Genomic DNA, 10222 nt, shown 5'->3' with positions numbered 1-10222 from the left:
CTATACTATTGAAATATGAAAAAAAAAAAAAAAAAAAAAAACTAGTCTTTTTTTATAGAATGTTTGTGAAATGTTGCATACGTATATAAGCCTTTAATTCAAATAGATTAATTCAGTTTATTTGTATTTTCGAAAGTCTTAGGAGACATGGATTCGAAAATATCAGATGTGCTTGATTTAAAAAAGAAATTGATTAAGAAAAGAAAAGATTTACAAAGAAAATTAGAACTAATTAAAGCAACTCAAAGAAATGAAGAAAAAAAGTATGAACCCCTTACCAAACATTTGGAAACATTAATTGAGAGAAGAAGTGAATCTGCAATAAAAAGTAATCAAGATGTGAAAACAAAAAATGCATCGAACATTGAGCACAGTACACCAACAAAGCGAAAGTTGGAAAATACAATTCTATCTCCTGTTCGTGCCAAAAAAACTATCAATAATACACCAATGCAAGAAGAAATTTTCACACCAAGACAAAAAAGAATTGCTACAAAAGTTACTAACCTTGTGAAAAGAATCGATACAATCAAAAACGAAAAAGAACAAGGAATGAGTCCGATTAGTTCAAAATATGATATTCTGTCACAGGGAGATTTCGAGGAATCAATAAATAAAACAGATGCACAGAACAATGTGTTCGAATACATTCCCGAAAAAGACAATGATAATTACAACTTCGATGAAGTTCTTGAAAAATCTGTTCAATTAAGTAAAAATTATATTAAAAACATCGTTGATACAGATGTTTACAACGACTATTTAAATGATTTTGATGAATTACCGAGAAAATATATTGACGAAATGCATCACGATACAGAAAGTAAATTTGATCACAGAACAGGCGTAAGACATGACACGTTCTCAGAGAAATTTTACATTGGTTCGAAGGAGGTACAATTTGTAGGTCCAGATATAAAAATAGATAATGAGATATTTATAGGGACGCCTGGAATTTATGAACTCATTTTTAAAAAGAAGCCTATTCATTTTACTGTGGAAGACAAAGAAATATACAAAAAAATTCTAGAAAAAACTAATGCATATCGAAGAAATTTCGATGAAAATGATCGAATATTGGGTACAAGTTCTATGAAATACAAAAATATTATAGGACCATTGTTCTCAACTCTCACGAAGTATAAAAAGCCGAAGAAAGGTGGTCAAGTATTGTTTAAAGAAGTAAACGCTAATAAAGTTGATTATGTGTATTGGGAAGATCCAAATGAATTAGTTGAAAGACTGAAGTTGTTAGTCGCTTCCCAGACAGCAGGCCACTCAGGTCACCAAAACGAAATCGTTTCTATAATAGAAGAACTACGCGAAGCTAAAATTATTGCTTAATATGACTCTGGATAAATTCGGACGTCATTTGCTGAAACATACTAAACTTTCAGATTCAGTTGACGATGCTATGATTACTATTTCGAACTATATGTTCTATAATCTAATATTTCACTTCGAATCAGCTAAAACCATCGAAAACACATACATATTAAAGTCTAAAGAAACTCACTACACGTTTCCTTTAGAAATTGGTTCAATTGCAAAATTAAATATTACTAGCAATGAAATAAATATTTGTGTAAATAACAAAATATTTAATAGAGAAGAAATGGAAGGACTTTCATTACGTAACGGTGACCGTATCTCGTTCAAATATGCCTTCAATAAAACAGAAAATGTACCAGATTTGTTCGCTGAAATGATAATAAAATGCCCTGTGAATTTTGAAGAATCATTAGTTACGTCCGAGAAAGCATATTATAAACACAAGAGCAATAAAAATGAAGCGCAAGAAGGTGTATGAACCAACTCCCATTAAAAGAGATATTGTTGCAGAACTGCACAAACCTGTAAGAATTAATTTTACACGACGTAAGGTGATAATTAAGGGTATTAACGAAACATTACAAGCAGATTTAGTGGAAATGATACCGTATGCTAAGACAAATAGAGGATACAAATATATACTTATTGTTATTGACTGTTTCTCAAAATATGTGTGGGCTGTTCCAGTAAAATCGAAAGATTCTCAACAAATAACGACTGCAATGGAAACAATTTTATCCAAGATCGTATGGTTACCCAAAAATTTACAAACAGATCAAGGAAAAGAATTCTATAATATAAAGTTTCAAAATCTTATGAAAAAATACAAAATTAATCATTACAGTGTTTACAGTTTAAAAAAGGCCTCAATCGTTGAAAGAGTAAATCGCACATTGAAAAATTTAATGTGGAAAGAATTTAGTTTGCAAGGAAATTATAAATGGTTAGATTTATTGCCAAATGTGGTACATCAATATAATAATTCTTATCATCGTACTATAAAAATGAAACCCTCACAAGTTACCAAAAGTAATGAGAAAGCTATTCTAAAAGCTGCTTATACTCGCATTAAAATAGTTAGCAATAAACAAAAATTTACAGTTGGTGACAACGTAAGAATAAGTAAATATCGTGGAATCTTTGATAAGGGATACACACCCAATTGGTCAAATGAAATTTTCGTAATAAGGAAAATTAATCTCACTAATCCCATCACATATTTTTTGAAAGATGAAAAGGGTGAAAACATTTTAGGTGGCTTCTATGAAATGGAACTACTAAAAGTTAAGCATCCAGGTGTGTATCTCGTTGAAAAAGTTTTAAAAAAGAAAGGCAACCAACTGTATGTCAAGTGGTTAGGATTTAATAGCACCCACAATAGTTGGATTGATAGAAAAACAATTGCATAGTCGCTTCCTTCTCAGTCAGTCGAAATAATTGACAAGATGAAGTTGGTTGTAGTTGACGTACAAGGTTTTACTCTGCAAGAATTCATTGTAAAAGAACTTACGATATACGATGGAATTAACACAATACATGAAACATTCAAATCCACCAAACAATTCAACCAACTCGATGAAAAAGCCAAGAAACAAGCCAGATATCTAGAACGTTACCATCACATGTTGAGATTTAATGACGGCTCCAAGGATCAGATATTTGCAAAAGAAATTTTGCTCAAATACATCAAGGAACATGGAGTGGAGGTCTTATATGTAAAAGGAAAATGTAAAGAAAATTATCTCATGGAAACGCTAGGAAAAGACTGCCCCAAAGTTGTGAACCTCGAAACAATTGAAGACTGTGTGAAATTGCCTAAAGAAATCCCATCATGTGATAATCATATATCTAACAATAAAAAATGTTACTGTTCTTTAAATAATGCTAAGTGTATATACAATTGGTTGTATGAAATATTTCTTCAATAAATGACGTAATATTAAATTGTGTTTCATTTAAACGCAAAACAAAACTGTAGAACTGCATATAAAAAAACTGTCAGGTGTGGGATTCGAACCCACGCTCTCTTTCGAGAATCAGAGCTTAAATCTGACGCCTTAAACCGCTCGGCCAACCTGACTACGGACATAGAGTCAGATCGATCGAGCACAAGGCGATGACAAAGCAAGGTCAACGCCGAGGTCAGTCACGTTCATACACAAACAGTCAATTGTCGATCAAAAAGATCAATGACCGCTCGATCAAAAGTTGTGGGGCTCCTAGCTCGGGTTGACCTCATTTGACCTGAGCCAGGAGCCCCACTATATAACTACTAGCCAGAATGCATAAAATTGACCTAAACGACTCCTTTTCCTACTCTGAGACGATTCTGCATGATTTAAGTGTGTTTGGTGGCTCAGAACCATCAAAAAACGTTGAAATATAGTTCAAATTCAATAAAAATCGACAAAAATACAGTTTCTAGCTAAAATTTCATGGTTTCGTTGCACTTTCCGAGCCCGTAGAGTATCTGAGTGGCTTAAAAGTACAAGAAAACACTTCAAAAGTGACGTCTATGAAGAATTTTAACAATTTTCTTGTATCTACGAACGCCAGAATGCATAAAATTGACCTAAACGTCTCCTTTTCCTATTCTGAGACGATTCTGCATGTTTTAAGTGTGTTTGGTGGCTCAGAACCATCAAAAAACGTTGAAATATAGTTCAAATTCAATAAAAATCGACAAAAATACAGTTTCTAGCTAAAATTTGATGGTTTCGTTGCACTTTCCGAGCCCGTAGGGTATCTGAGTGGCTTAAAAGTACAAGAAAACACTTCAAAAGTGACGTTTCTGAAGAATTTTAACAATTTTCTTGTATCTACGAACGCCAGAATGCATAAAATTGACCTAAACGTCTCCTTTTCCTATTCTGAGACGATTCTGCATGCTTTAAGTGTGTTTGGTGGCTCAGAACCATCAAAAAACGTTGAAATATAATTCAAATTCAAAAAAAATCGACAAAAATACAGTTTCTAGCTAAAATTTGATGGTTTCGTTGCACTTTCCGAGCCCGTAGGGTGTCTGAGTGGCTTAAAAGTACAAGAAAACACTTCAAAAGTGACGTTTCTGAAGAATTTTAACAATTTTCTTGTATCTACGAACGCCAGAATGCTTAAAATAAACCTAAACGTCTCCTTTTCCTATTCTGAGACGATTCTGCATGCTTTAAGTGTGTTTGGTGGCTCAGAACCATCAAAAAACGTTGAAATATAGTTCAAATTCAATAAAAATCGACAAAAATACAGTTTCTAGCTAAAATTTGATGGTTTCGTTGCACTTTCCGAGCCCGTAGAGTATCTGAGTGGCTTAAAAGTACAAGAAAACACTTCAAAAGTGACGTTTCTGAAGAATTTTAACAATTTTCTTGTATCTACGAACGCCAGAATGCATAAAATTGACCTAAACGTCTCCTTTTCCTATTCTGAGACGATTCTGCATGGTTTAAGTGTGTTTGGTGGCTCAGAACCATCAAAAAACGTTGAAATATAGTTCAAATTCAATAAAAATCGACAAAAATACAGTTTCTAGCTAAAACTTGATGGTTTCGTTGCACTTTCCGAGCCCGTAGGGTATCTGAGTGGCTTAAAAGTACAAGAAAACACTTCAAAAGTGACGTTTCTGAAGAATTTTAACAATTTTCTTGTATCTACGAACGCCAGAATGCTTAAAATAGACCTGAACGTCTCCTTTTCCTATTCTGAGACGATTCTGCATGCTTTAAGTGTGTTTGGTGGCTCAGAACCATCAAAAAACGTTGAAATATAGTTCAAATTCAATAAAAATCGACAAAAATACAGTTTCTAGCTAAAATTTGATGGTTTCGTTGCACTTTCCGAGCCCGTTGGGTCTCTGAGTGGCTTAAAAGTAAAAGAAAACACTTCAAAAGTGACGTTTCTGAAGAATTTTAACAATTTTCTTGTATCTACGAACGCCAGAATGCATAAAATTGACCTAAACATCTCCTTTTCCTATTCTGAGACGATTCTGCATGCTTTAAATGTGTTGGGTGGCTCAGAACCATCAAAAAACTTTGAAATATAGTTCAAATTCAATAAAAATCGACAAAAATACAGTTTCTAGCTAAAATTTGATGGTTTCGTTGCACTTTTCGAGCCCGTAGGGTATCTGAGTGGCTTAAAAGTACAAGAAAACACTTCAAAAGTGACGTTTCTGAAGAATTTTAACAATTTTCTTGTATCTACGAACGCCAGAATGCATAAAATTGACCTAAACGTCTCCTTTTCCTATTCTGAGACGATTCTGCATGTTTTAAGTGTGTTTGGTGGCTCAGAACCATCAAAAAACGTTGACATATAGTTCAAATTCAATAAAAAACGACACAAATACAGTTTCTAGCTAAAATTTGATGGTTTCGTTGCACTTTCCGAGCCCGTCGGGTATCTGAGTGGCTTAAAAGTACAAGTAAACACTTCAAAAGTGACGTTTCTGAAGAATTTTAACAATTTTCTTGTATCTACGAACGCCAGAATGCATAAAATTGACCTAAACGTCTCCTTTTGCTATTCTGAGACTATTCTGCATGCTTTAAGTGTGTTTGGTGGCTCAGAACCATCAAAAAACGTTGAAATATTGTTCAAATTCAATAAAAATCGACAAAAATACAGTTTCTAGCTAAAATTTGATGGTTTCGTTGCCCTTTCCGAGCCCATAGGGTATCTGAGTGGCTTAAAAGTACAAGAAAACACTTCAAAAGTGACGTTTCTGAAGAATTTTAACAATTTTCTTGTATCTACGAACGATAGAATGCATAAAATTGACCTAAGCGTCTCCTTTTCCTATTCTGAGACGATTCTGCATGCTTTAAGTGTGTTTGGTGGCTCAGAACCATCAAAAAACGTTGAAATATAGTCCAAATTCAATAAAAATCGACAAAAATACAGTTTATAGCTAAAATTTGATGGTTTCGTTGCAATTTCCGAGCCCGTAGGGTATTTGAGTGGTTTAAAAGTACAAGTAAACACTTCAAAAGTGACGTTTCTGAAGAATTTTAACAATTTTCTTGTATCTACGAACGCCAGAATGCATAAAATTGACCTAAACGTCTCCTTTTCCTATTCTGAGACGATTCTGCATATTTTAAGTGTGTTTGGTGGCTCAGAACCTTCAAAAAACGTTGAAATATAGTTCAAATTCAATAAAAATCGACAAAAATACAGTTTCTAGCTAAAATTTGATGGTTTCGTTGCACTTTCCGAGCCCGTAGGGTATCTGAGTGGCTTAAAAGTACAAGCAAACACTTCAAAAGTGACGTTTCTGAAGAATTTTAACAATTTTCTTGTATCTACGAACGCCAGAATGCATAAAATTGACCTAAACGTCTCCTTTTCCTATTCTGAGACGATTCTGCATGCTTTAAGTGTGTTTGGTGGCTCAGAACCATCAAAAAACCTTGAAATATAGTTCAAATTCAATAAAAATCGACAAAAATACAGTTTCTAGCTAAAACTTGATGGTTTCGTTGCACTTTCCGAGCCCGTAGGGTATCTGAGTGGCTTAAAAGTACAAGAAAACACTTCAAAAGTGACGTTTCTGAAGAATTTTATCAATTTTCTTGTATCTACGAAATCCAGAATGCATAAAATTGACCTAAACGTCTCCTTTTCCTATTCTGAGACGATTCTGCATGTTTTAAGTGTGTTTGGTGGCTCAGAACCATCAAAAAACGTTCAAATATAGTTCAAATTCAATAAAAATCTACAAAAATACTGTTTCTAGCTAAAATTTGATGGTTTCGTTGCACTTTCCGAGCCCGTAGGGTATCTGAGTGGCTTAAAAGTACAAGAAAACACTTCAAAAGTGAAGTTTCTGAAGAATTTTAACAATTTTCTTGTATCTACGAACACCAGAATGCATAAAATTGACCTAAACGTCTCCTTTTCCTATTCTGCATGCTTTAAGTGTGTTTGGTGGCTCAGAACCATCAAAAAACGTTGAAATATAGTTCAAATTCAATAAAAATCGACAAAAATACAGTTTCTAGCTAAAACTTGATGGTTTCGTTGCACTTTCCGAGCCCGTAGGGTATCTGAGTGGCTTAAAAGTACAAGAAAACACTTCAAAAGTGACGTTTCTGAAGAATTTTAACAATTTTCTTGTATCTAAGAACGCCAGAATGCTTAAAATAGACCTGAACGTCTCCTTTTCCTATTCTGAGACGATTCTGCATGCTTTAAGTGTGTTTGGTGGCTCAGAACCATCAAAAAACGTTGAAATATAGTTCAAATTCAATAAAAATCGACAAAAATACAGTTTCTAGCTAAAATTTGATGGTTTCGTTGCACTTTCCGAGCCCGTTGGGTCTCTGAGTGGCTTAAAAGTAAAAGAAAACACTTCAAAAGTGACGTTTCTGAAGAATTTTAACAATTTTCTTGTATCTACGAACGCCAGAATGCATAAAATTGACCTAAACATCTCCTTTTCCTATTCTGAGACGATTCTGCATGCTTTAAATGTGTTGGGTGGCTCAGAACCATCAAAAAACTTTGAAATATAGTTCAAATTCAATAAAAATCGACAAAAATACAGTTTCTAGCTAAAATTTGATGGTTTCGTTGCACTTTCCGAGCCCGTAGGGTATCTGAGTGGCTTAAAAGTACAAGAAAACACTTCAAAAGTGACGTTTCTGAAGAATTTTAACAATTTTCTTGTATCTACGAACGCCAGAATGCATAAAATTGACCTAAACGTCTCCTTTTCCTATTCTGAGACGATTCTGCATGTTTTAAGTGTGTTTGGTGGCTCAGAACCATCAAAAAACGTTGACATATAGTTCAAATTCAATAAAAAACGACACAAATACAGTTTCTAGCTAAAATTTGATGGTTTCGTTGCACTTTCCGAGCCCGTCGGGTATCTGAGTGGCTTAAAAGTACAAGTAAACACTTCAAAAGTGACGTTTCTGAAGAATTTTAACAATTTTCTTGTATCTACGAACGCCAGAATGCATAAAATTGACCTAAACGTCTCCTTTTGCTATTCTGAGACTATTCTGCATGCTTTAAGTGTGTTTGGTGGCTCAGAACCATCAAAAAACGTTGAAATATTGTTCAAATTCAATAAAAATCGACAAAAATACAGTTTCTAGCTAAAATTTGATGGTTTCGTTGCCCTTTCCGAGCCCATAGGGTATCTGAGTGGCTTAAAAGTACAAGAAAACACTTCAAAAGTGACGTTTCTGAAGAATTTTAACAATTTTCTTGTATCTACGAACGATAGAATGCATAAAATTGACCTAAGCGTCTCCTTTTCCTATTCTGAGACGATTCTGCATGCTTTAAGTGTGTTTGGTGGCTCAGAACCATCAAAAAACGTTGAAATATAGTCCAAATTCAATAAAAATCGACAAAAATACAGTTTATAGCTAAAATTTGATGGTTTCGTTGCAATTTCCGAGCCCGTAGGGTATTTGAGTGGTTTAAAAGTACAAGTAAACACTTCAAAAGTGACGTTTCTGAAGAATTTTAACAATTTTCTTGTATCTACGAACGCCAGAATGCATAAAATTGACCTAAACGTCTCCTTTTCCTATTCTGAGACGATTCTGCATATTTTAAGTGTGTTTGGTGGCTCAGAACCTTCAAAAAACGTTGAAATATAGTTCAAATTCAATAAAAATCGACAAAAATACAGTTTCTAGCTAAAATTTGATGGTTTCGTTGCACTTTCCGAGCCCGTAGGGTATCTGAGTGGCTTAAAAGTACAAGCAAACACTTCAAAAGTGACGTTTCTGAAGAATTTTAACAATTTTCTTGTATCTACGAACGCCAGAATGCATAAAATTGACCTAAACGTCTCCTTTTCCTATTCTGAGACGATTCTGCATGCTTTAAGTGTGTTTGGTGGCTCAGAACCATCAAAAAACCTTGAAATATAGTTCAAATTCAATAAAAATCGACAAAAATACAGTTTCTAGCTAAAACTTGATGGTTTCGTTGCACTTTCCGAGCCCGTAGGGTATCTGAGTGGCTTAAAAGTACAAGAAAACACTTCAAAAGTGACGTTTCTGAAGAATTTTATCAATTTTCTTGTATCTACGAAATCCAGAATGCATAAAATTGACCTAAACGTCTCCTTTTCCTATTCTGAGACGATTCTGCATGTTTTAAGTGTGTTTGGTGGCTCAGAACCATCAAAAAACGTTCAAATATAGTTCAAATTCAATAAAAATCTACAAAAATACTGTTTCTAGCTAAAATTTGATGGTTTCGTTGCACTTTCCGAGCCCGTAGGGTATCTGAGTGGCTTAAAAGTACAAGAAAACACTTCAAAAGTGAAGTTTCTGAAGAATTTTAACAATTTTCTTGTATCTACGAACACCAGAATGCATAAAATTGACCTAAACGTCTCCTTTTCCTATTCTGCATGCTTTAAGTGTGTTTGGTGGCTCAGAACCATCAAAAAACGTTCAAATATAGTTCAAATTCAACAAAAATCTACAAAAATACAGTTTCTAGCTAAAATTTGATGGTTTCGTTGCACTTTCCGAGCCCGTAGGGTATCTGAGTGGCTTAAAAGTACAAGAAAACACTTCAAAAGTGACGTTTCTGAAGAATTTTAACAATTTTCTTGTATCTACGAACGCCAGAATGCATAAAATTGACCTAAACGACTCCTTTTCCTATTCTGAGACGATTCTGCATGATTTAAGTGTGTTTGGTGGCTCAGAACCATCAAAAAACGTTGAAATATAGTTCAAATTCAATAAAAATCGACAAAAATACAGTTTCTAGCTAAAATTTGATGGTTTCGTTGCACTTTCCGAGCCCGTAGGGTATCTGAGTGGCTTAAAAGTACAAGTAAACACTTCAAAAGTGACGTTTCTGAAGAATTTTAACAATTTTCTTGTATCTACGAACGCCAGAATGCATA

General features: G+C 34.1%; 1 non-coding gene across 1 annotated transcript; it reads right to left on the bottom strand.

The window, feature by feature from the left end:
- Positions 1-3328: 3328 nt before the first annotated feature.
- Positions 3329-3412, bottom strand: Trnal-uaa (transfer RNA leucine (anticodon UAA)). Its single transcript has one exon. It is a non-coding gene; the product is annotated as a tRNA-Leu (tRNA).
- Between the last annotated feature and the right edge of the window lie 6810 nt (positions 3413-10222).

This window comes from Zophobas morio, unplaced genomic scaffold, assembly GCF_036711695.1.
Source record: "Zophobas morio isolate AGI-343-1 ecotype UQ-CSIRO unplaced genomic scaffold, CSIRO_AGI_Zmor_V1 ptg000023l, whole genome shotgun sequence".
Taxonomy (NCBI): domain Eukaryota; kingdom Metazoa; phylum Arthropoda; class Insecta; order Coleoptera; family Tenebrionidae; genus Zophobas; species Zophobas morio.
The sequence above is the reverse complement of the archived record's forward strand: the minus strand, read 5'-3'. Positions and strand labels throughout refer to the sequence as shown.